This window comes from Falco biarmicus, chromosome 7 (assembly GCF_023638135.1).
Source record: "Falco biarmicus isolate bFalBia1 chromosome 7, bFalBia1.pri, whole genome shotgun sequence".
Lineage (NCBI taxonomy): Eukaryota > Metazoa > Chordata > Aves > Falconiformes > Falconidae > Falco > Falco biarmicus.
The window spans coordinates 27,907,469-27,917,030 of NC_079294.1; positions in this window are offsets into that span (position 1 = coordinate 27,907,469).

Here is a 9,562-nt window from a genome sequence, read left to right on the forward strand (position 1 = left end):
AGTACGGGTGCCCGGTCCGGGCCGAGCCAGGCGGAGGAGGCCCGGCCCGGCCGCCTCCCTCGGACTCCAGCCTGGGCTTAGACGGTCGCGCCGGGCTGGGTTAACGCTCTGCTGCACACTTTTCCCGCTTCCAAGTACCCCTGAGCACGATCTGGGGAGGGGGGTGCCTGCGTGTAATATGCCATCCCAGGATGGAAAATTGTAGTGGCTATCTGTAAACTCCCTCCTGCGGGGAAAAATCCACTTGCTATTAATTTCCTCGATACCTTCCGTCTGCGTGTGACCTTGCCAGACCTCGCTGTGAAGTCAGGGGCTATTTTTTGCTGGAAGCAGAAGCCCCGGCGCGGGAAGGCAGAGCGGCGCTGCCTTCAGGGACGGCGGGGCCCTTCCGGGCGGCACGGCGGGCTAGCGGCCGGGGTCGCCCCGCGGTTCCTGCCGGGCGCTCCCGGGGAGGGTGCACGGCAGAGCCCGGGGCAGGGGAGGGAAGCGTCAGGCCGGGCGGCTCGGCGGGGCAGCGGGGCCCGAGGGATGCGGCGCCGCGCCCCGGGTACTATCCCGGCTGTGCCGGGGGGCGTGCCACGGAGCCGGGGCGAGCCGCCTGACAAGCACCCCGCGCCGGGCCCCGGGCCCGGGGACAGGACAAGGGCAGCCCCCGGCGCCGCTGACCTCTCGGGGCAGGGGCCGCGATGAGCCGCGAGGGAGGCATTTCCCCGTGGGGTGCGCCGGCCTGGGAATGTCCTCTTTGCCCTGCGCACGGAACAGAGGTCGGGGAGGAGGGGGCTCCGTGCCGAAGGCATCCAGTGGCAGCTGGTGCACCTGTCAGCGCGGCGAGAGCGGCTCCCCCTGACCTTTCCGAGCAGGGCAGAGCCGGGACAGCCCGCGGCGGGGACACACACACACACACGCTGAGGCAGGGGGGAGGCCGAACGAAGGGCAGCTCGCTCCTGGGCCGTCACGCCTGGTGCTGGGAGCCAGCCCCGCTCCTGGGCCCCGGGGCCGCCCGTGTCCCAGCCCGGCGACCCACCTCCAGCATCCCTCGGTGGAAAGCAGCTGATGCCTGCTGCCGAGAGCGGATGAAAAGCGCTCCTGGGGAAGCGTGGATATTTTTAATTACAAATATGAGGCATTCAGGGCAAGGCAGCCGCAGACCTCCCGCAGGCGGCGGCAGACCCGCTCCGCGGTGCCCGGCCCGACGCCCCCGTCGGGCCGCCGCGGTGGGGGCGCCGGCTCAGCCCCGTCCCCGACACGGCCCAGCCATTGAATTTCGTTTGTTCCCCTCCTTGCCTTACACTCTGACAAATATTTCCACTCCGGGTCGTTTGTACAAAATCTACCTTTCTCATTCTAATCTCCAATCAGCTCCCCAAAACCACCCCTAAACCAAACAAGAACAGACCTCGTCAAATACAGCAACTCCCCATCCCCTGCTAAGAATAATAACCGTTAGGATTATTTTTTTTTCTGATTATAATCGCGCCTTAATTACAGAAATCACAGCAACATGTTAGGTGGTCAGTGCACCACGCATAAACCTATTTACCGCGTGCTTTGATTCAAACTCTACCGACCCGCTCCGGTTAAGGCGCTCAGGACGGCGGCGGCAGCGTGCCTCGGGGCCACGGCAGCGGCTTTGCCCCCATCCCGCTGACCGCAGCGCCGGTTTCCAGGGCAGCGGCGCCAGAGGAGACCCCCCTTTCTTCAACGGGTTCATTTGGGGAGGGGTATAGGAGGGGAACTTTTTGTCTGGGTTTTTTTTGGGTGGGAGGAAAGTGGAAAAGTCCCTTCCAGAAACGTGTCGAAAAGGGAGAGGAGCAGGACGAAGTGGATTTGCAAATAACGTGCTCGGCTTCTTCTCTCGGGACACTCGGTTCCCTGACTGCGGCCCCGCCACCCTTCCGCGCCCCGTTACCGGCGGCCCCTCCGCGGGCACAGCGCGGCCCGGCTCCGGGGCTGCCGGCCCCGCCGGAGCTGCCGGCCGGCTCGGCGTTCCGGGGCCGTTGGAGTTCACAGCCGCTGCGGCGCGATGTCTCAGGAGAAATGATTCCTAGCAGGGGCTTAATGCCGCTCTCTGAGTCTCCCGGACCATAGCTGTGACCTTTTCTGTTACCCGCTTGCTTGTTTATTTTTGTAAGCCTTCCAGGAACGCCGCTTTTCCTTATTTTGGGGGTTTTTTGGGGGGATCCCACAAAAAATCCGATCAAGGCTGATGGTGTCAGAGCCATGCCTGATTAAGGGGGAATCAGTTCACAGGGTTCACAGATATCCTCCACAGGACGAGTTGCTCTTTCTTACAGAAAGCATCCAAGAAATTTTGCAAGCAGTGGAGCAGGCTGAGGGGTTGCCTGATATACATCCCATGAGGATGCCACTTATTTATTGTAAAGTCTCACACTGAAAGAAGGACTCCTGTCTTAAGGCAGAGAAATTGATTTTCAAACAAGTGGTTGCCTGAAATCACAATAAGCCACAAAATCTGCTGTCTACCAGCAGCTGGGATAAAAGCCCAGGAGTCCTGCGTGTCTCTGCCTCTCTCTCCAGTGAGCAGCACAGCAGCACCAGCCATTCTCCCAGGTGAGCGGCTCATTTGGCCCCCAAGTTTCAGGCAGAAGTACCTTATCTACTGACAGGCACAGGGACATGAGTGGCTGGGATTTCCCCAGCTCCTGAGCTTCTTCAGCTTGCCCTGGAGCCAGTGAAAGCTGCAGAAGCTGGGACAGAAATCAGGCCATTAGGATTTAGACTGCTGAGTCAGATGTCCTGGTGATGTTCACCCAGTTTCCAAATTGCATGGCCATCAATCTTGCCCAGCTAACAGCGAGCGACCTCTGCCCAGCAGCCATCCTCAGCTTTTAGGGGTCATCCATCCATGAAACCTTCTCATCAAGACACAACCATAGCCAGGATACAAGAGAAAGACACTGAGAAAGTCTGAAAAGGAGAACTGTCTGAATGACATCATTAGGAAACCCACTATCAAGGCAAGAGCAATGACTCACCATGACTTGTTATCTTTGGTGGCTTAAAGATCAAAAGGACAAAAATAGAGCAAACCCAACAGCAACGACAGTAACAGCACGTATCATAAATTGTCACAGAATCATAGAATGGTTTGGGTTGGAAAGGACCTTAAAGATCACCTAGTTCCACCACCCCCCTGCCATGGGCAGGGACACCTTCCACTAGACCAGGCTGCTCAAAGCCCCATCCAGCCTGGCCTTGGAATGGGGGGGCATCCACAGCTTCTCTGAGCAACCAGTTCTGGTGTCTCACCATGCTCACAGTGAAAAATTTCTTCCTAATCTAAATCCACCCTCTTTCAGCTTAAAGCCATTCCCCCTTGTCCTATCACTACATGCCCTTGTAAAACATCCCTCTCCAGCTTTCTTGTCTGCCTTTTGAGTACTGGAAGGCTGCTGTAATGAAGCAAATGCAAAGGCTCCACAGCCATTGCAGTCTGGGATGGAGACAGCCTGTTGCTGTGCTGATGCTGGGATGGGGCAGGAGGACAGTCAGACAGACCTTCCCCAAGTTAGAAATGACAGTCCAGTCAGCTGAGCCCCAAGGCCACCTGTGTCCTCCCTGCTGCTCAGATTTATAGAGTGTAACATTTTAATAAAAAACACACACACCTCTCCACTTTGGTGCATTAAGAGATTTCTAGCAAAACACAGTAATGTTGCTATAAATTTCCCTCCCAGCACCCTCACAAGTAATAACTCAAGCCCCAGCATTTTGTATTTAATGTTTATTTTGATGGCTGCATTCCAGAAAGAAAAGGGAAAAAGAGGCAAAATCTACTCAACCACTCTCCCCATTGCTATTAGCCTGATGTTTTCAATAAAATTTAGTGCAAACTGGGAAACAAACACTTGGAAAAAGAAAGGAGGAAAACAAGCACACTTGGGCAAAATTCTCCTAGACATCTGCCAAGGCCTGGGTTCAAATCCTGGCTTAAATTACAGATGTCCTGCCATGGATTCTCATTATGTCCTCCTGCCTTAACATGTTTGAACAGCACCCCAGGGAGCCATACCTGAGTTAAGCAAGGCTCAGTGGTGGGATGCTCCGAAGGATTGAGACATATGGAAGCTCGAGGTTGAAATAGCCAAGTCTGGAAGTTAAAGACCGAGGCTTCTTGGCTAAATAATGCAGGGCAGAATACTAGGAGTGCTGCCAGTCATGTTTGAAGGACGTGGCAGAGCTATTTAAAGCTTTCAGAGCACCTGCTTCTCTGTGAAGCCACCAGTCCTTCACAAGCACCAGCACTAAGCCCACAGTTGCCACTGGGAAAGAACGAAACCATGCTGACAGAAAGCACCCAGACAAGCCATGGGCATTTCCTAACCAGCATGCATGCTCCATGAGATGACTTCTGACTCCGGTGAGAGTAGTTTAAACCCTCATACAATGATGAATATTTACCCAGATGCGTATTAAACTTCTAATTGTTTAACCAGAAGTAGCAACCCTTGAATTCGACTTGATTCAGATGTGGTTAACAAAAATGTGCTGAGAGCAGCAGCACTACGTAACCAGGACGCTAGCTAACGAGAGATGTGTCCCAGGCTTGCAGTGAACGTGTGTGTGAAGCCTGCATGGGCTAAGCCTGCAGAACTGCACACCCAGAGCACGTGAAACCCACCTTTGTGCATCGGATCAGAAATAGCCAATGGGCTTAAGAAGTAGCCAGAGTTAAATGTTGCAGAAGCTTTTGGGTTGCCCTTTCTGCAAGGCACACTTCACCTTGCATTCCCTGTCCAGTAGCCTGGGCACATGCCAGTATGGTTGTGTCTCTGCCTTTGTGTATTAATCCAGCTGTGACTAGATCTAGATTTTCCAGATTTCCTTCTCTCCCCAGATCACTTTAGACCCTGAGCAGATTCAGAGACTGAGCGTATTGCTACTATGATGTTTCACTGAACCATCAGTGCCCCCACACACTCACTTAGGACAAACTCCAGTGGTCCCAGAAGGCTCAACCAGTGCTGTCTTTTCCACTGGGTTTCTCTGGTCTCTGAATAAGTATTGTGAATCTCTGTGGATCTCTCTGAATAGCATATGTATTCACTGCTCCCCACTTTTCAGCATGGAAATCAGAAGGATTTGCTGCCCTAGCTCCAGGGCACTGAATCATTACTAAGCAGTTCTGCTCTGATGGCACAGGGGTGATTTCAATCCCTTCTTGTGGTCAGGCTAATATTGCTCTTGAGTTCATGTACAGCACTGAGGTTTCTATGGACAAAATTACTCTGTAGATTCAATCTCCACTATGATGTTTGGCTTATGGCATTAGGTTCATAAATTAGATATGGTCATGACTTCCGGAAGTGGAGGGGTCTATCATCTCACACTAATTCTTATATTTTGATGTAAATGACAGATTTGTGAGTAAGTGTTCACTGCACCTTACTGGGAATGAGTCCTGCTTCTCCTAAAACGGATTTTGTGTTGCCTGTGATTCTAAAATTTCCATGCCATTTGAGTGGACTTCTGCATTGCATCCTGTCATATCAAGCAATCAAAGGCAAAAAAAAAAGCCCAGATCACAGAAGGCCAAAATATATTACTCATGCCTATGGCGTCTTCTAGTGGGCCTCTGTTTTTTCCAGTGGTATAAAACAAGCATCAAGATTTGGTCCTGAGTAACTCATCAGAGTGAAGGTGTCACTGCCCATAAGGCTCAACAAGGCTTTCTGATCTCTGAGCTAATGTGATTATTTCCATTTCAAGCAGTGTGCATGAGGCGCGTGTGAACTCACGCCTGGTTTACTGGAAGCAATGGGCTTGTGGTAATGGTGAGCTGCCCACCAGTAAGCTCTCTGCTCACAGGAATGGGAACAGCTCTTAGCTCTGTGCCAGTGATTGTCAAAACCGTATTTGCAGCCAGAAGGCAGCTAGAAAGTGCCAGATTTTTCCTTACTTCAAGTTGTTCGCTCTATTGACTTCAGTGCTTATGAGTGGTTTCAATGAGGATAACGCTAGTTTTACGCCTAGTCCTTTGCTTTCTTTTCACTCTTCTTCTGAACAGAAATTTAGTTGAGCAGCCTACAGCTCTGGAGTGCAAGGTTATTAAGTACGCTGGCAAAACAGTAATTAATCGAACATGTCTTTGCTATTAACTGGAGTAAATCTGCTCAGTAAACAGGGACATTTTGACTCATTGTAAGAAACACATCAGTCTGTGACTCAGTGGGTCTGAAATACAAACCTGCTGTTTCTAGTGGGGTTTAGACATTTTTTAACCTGTTCTGTATTTTCCCATCTTCCTTCCCATCAGAATTCTCTACAGCAGGCTTAGCACATTGAATACCCAGGACAGCTTTTTACCTTGTAGAAATTGGCATGGCTCTGACGACACCATGGTGATTCACACAAGGCATTTGACTCCTTGGTATTTGTCCCGATAAAAAAAAAAGGAGAAATCTTATGGTGCTTAAAAAGGATAATGCTGTTCAGAGGGAGGGCTGTATGGATTTGGGCTGATTGCGTTCCAACAGTCAGAATCAGCAAGACTCCCAGCCAGCCTGGACAAGAGGAGAGAGTCCAGGGATGTGCCCATCTGATTTCTTTTTTTATATGCCACCGCCAAATATTGGAATGGGTATAGTAGTTCCTCTTCAAGGCCTCAAGCAGCAGGAAGGAAATATATTGACTAAAAACCTTAAATTGACCCAATGAACTGATAGCCAGTTCCAAGAAATTCAGCATTTTATCCTGTATTATTATTACTATTCATTTTATTTTTTTTTTTTACTAGGTTAATATTCTTTTTATAAGGAGAATGGGAATAACAGTTCACTCTGGATGACCAGCATGATTTAGTTCAACTGCATCAGCACTCTTCCAGCTCATACTTGAGGCAGTTCTTGGGTGATATTTCCAGGAGGGCAATGGAGTTTTGTGATGCCATTTAAACAAAACAGAAAGCTGAAATATGATTTTTTAAAGATTTCTTGAGGGAAAAGAAGAGATTTGTTTTAAAAACCTTCAGTCACTTTAAATCCATAAATTTATTTTACCTCAGGACAAGCAGCAAGGATGAGATCACTGAATTGCATGGATGAACAGAGACCTCACAGATACCACGGAAACAAGAGTCTGGTTACTTCCACGGTCAAGGATGAAATGAAACTTTACCCATTGCCTCATGTCCAGCTCCCCCTCCCCAGGGACACCATTTCTGTGTTACCCTGGGTGCAGGTCTGGCAGCCTGAGTCAGTGCTGTGGCTTTGGCAGCTGCCCAGGGAGCCTGCTGCAGGAGGCAGCGGGAACGATTTGGTGGTGTCCTCTCGGACACTTGGCCCTGACCTCTGTTTCATACCTGCATATGACAGGCTGCCAGGGACTCTCTTGGTCTGTTAACAGAAGCTAGCCTGAGTTTACTAAGCTGATCCTTTTCAACCGTTCTCCCTTGAAATCCCTAAACAGCTGTAGCAGCAGCAGACAAATGGTGTGGTTTTGACCGGGGCTGCAAGACTGTGTCCCTGTCCTTTGAGTTGCAAATATGGACATGGAGAACTGAATTTATCTGGAAAATAAATTCATCCACTGGAGAAAACCTCCAGCAAAGCTCAGTGCAGTGACACTGGTCTTCAGGTCTCTGAGGATACACCTCTTTTGTTGCCTCCTTACAGAACGAGAGGCCAATTCAAGGTCTTTGTACTTTTTTTAAAGTACATTTGATTTTTAAAACTCTTGAGATTCCTCTGGTAAGAGTACAAGGGACCTCATGCAGCAGTGAGCCCTCCCTGTGGCAGTGGCTGGTCACGGTATTACTGCCACCGACCTGTAAAGGGGTAACTGAGCTGAAGGGTGCAAGAAAATGCAACTGTTCTGACAAATGCTCAAAAACCTCATTTCTCCGGTCCATCTTTCCAGAAAAATTACACATGCACATATGTGCAACTGGTACAGGCAGGTGGACTCTAAAGTTGATTTTTCTACCTGCTAAAAGAGAAAAATACGGGTTTTTTTGAGCTGTCCAGGAGGCATATGTTCAGGTCTGTGAGGGAAGTTGAGTTTTGGGAACTGTCTCCTGTCCTTAGTTGTATGAAACTCCAGTGTTTTAAATGTTTGGACGGACGTGTTTCCAAAGGGAAATCTTCTTAACCTCCTGAGAGTGCATTATGTTGGCTCATACAATCTAGATAGTGACTTGTCCTAATTTCTGTGTGACTGGGCCCTATATGGCCTGCACCAAAGTCAATAAAAGTTTTGCTGTCCAGCTCCTTGGCAGCAGGTTTACGCTCTCTATTTTTATCTGTGTTACTTTTTTATCTGTGATTTAATTTTTCTGCCGAGACCTTTAACCACTGATGCCAACTGATGATATGGAAGGTGAGTGGAGAGGGAGAGATGGTATTTTTTTACTTGAAATACTATATATTGAGCATTTAATCATCTTACGCTTGCATACAAAACTTTATGCAAATGTCTACCTTCCCAGATTAGAATAGCTTGGCAAATTTACTTTGTACTTCACCTTTACACAATAGCTCTTAAAGATATTTGTACATCTTAAGCCCTTCAAGTATTATGCAAATCATTTAAAAGCCAAGAGCAGGAATATGCCCATGAGTTGTTCTTCAAAAACTGGGTAAACCCCTCAAACTTTAGACTTAGTTAACTTTCTTTCCTCTCTCTCTTTCTCTCTCTGTGTCTCATATGGGCCATAAACCAATATCCTCTATTCTCCAGAAGCAGCAGGAGCAGTGGCGAGTAGCATAAACACGCAGATATTAAAATTTGAGCTCATTCAAACATAATTGACCAAAAAAGAAAATGAAGTGAAAACAAAAAGCTTAGTTACTCAGCTAAGAAACAAATAACGCCTTTCCCAAACACATAAGGGTACCTTTCTCTCTCTCTGATTAGAAATCCTTAGGAGATTCGGGTTTCAAGTGGGGTTAAAAGCTTTATCATTTGTTTAGCCAATGCATGTAAACCCAAAGGCTATTTTTGACTGGGAGCGAGTGTATCCTTGGCGGAGGGAGCATTTGCAGACAGTGACACTGTCCCCTCTGTGCTGCTGCCCAGCTGGTACATGAACATACTTTCTGTGCTGCACTGGGAGGCAGTGGCTGGAAAACCAGCTTGGAATGGCAATCATGGGAGTGGGGTTTCTGCACGGCATGGGAGAAGACCAGGATGGCCAAGGGCTCTGGTAGTCACTGCAAGGCCACTGTGCCCTGGCTGGGGCAGCTGACTTACCCCCTGCCCTGCATGGCAGAGGAAGGAAGACCAAGTACCTACAGGTTGCCTCTGGCTCCCCATCCTTCCTCCCTCTCTCCCGAGCGGGAAAACCTCACAGCCGGTACTGGGCTGGAGCTTTAACGCAGCCCAGCTCCCCAAACCTTTGGCAGACAGATGCTCTTATAAGGAACATCGAAGGACAAACCCAATTTTCTCTAACAAAGTAATAGACTTACAGGCACAGGAATTTCTTGTGGGTTGGATCATTGCTGCAAAATATTACTGCAAAAGTATCCTTGCTATGTCCCTTCTCCAGGACGTACGGCTAGAGAGAACTGCTCCCAGTTGCCCAGACTGGGCTCAGTTACAC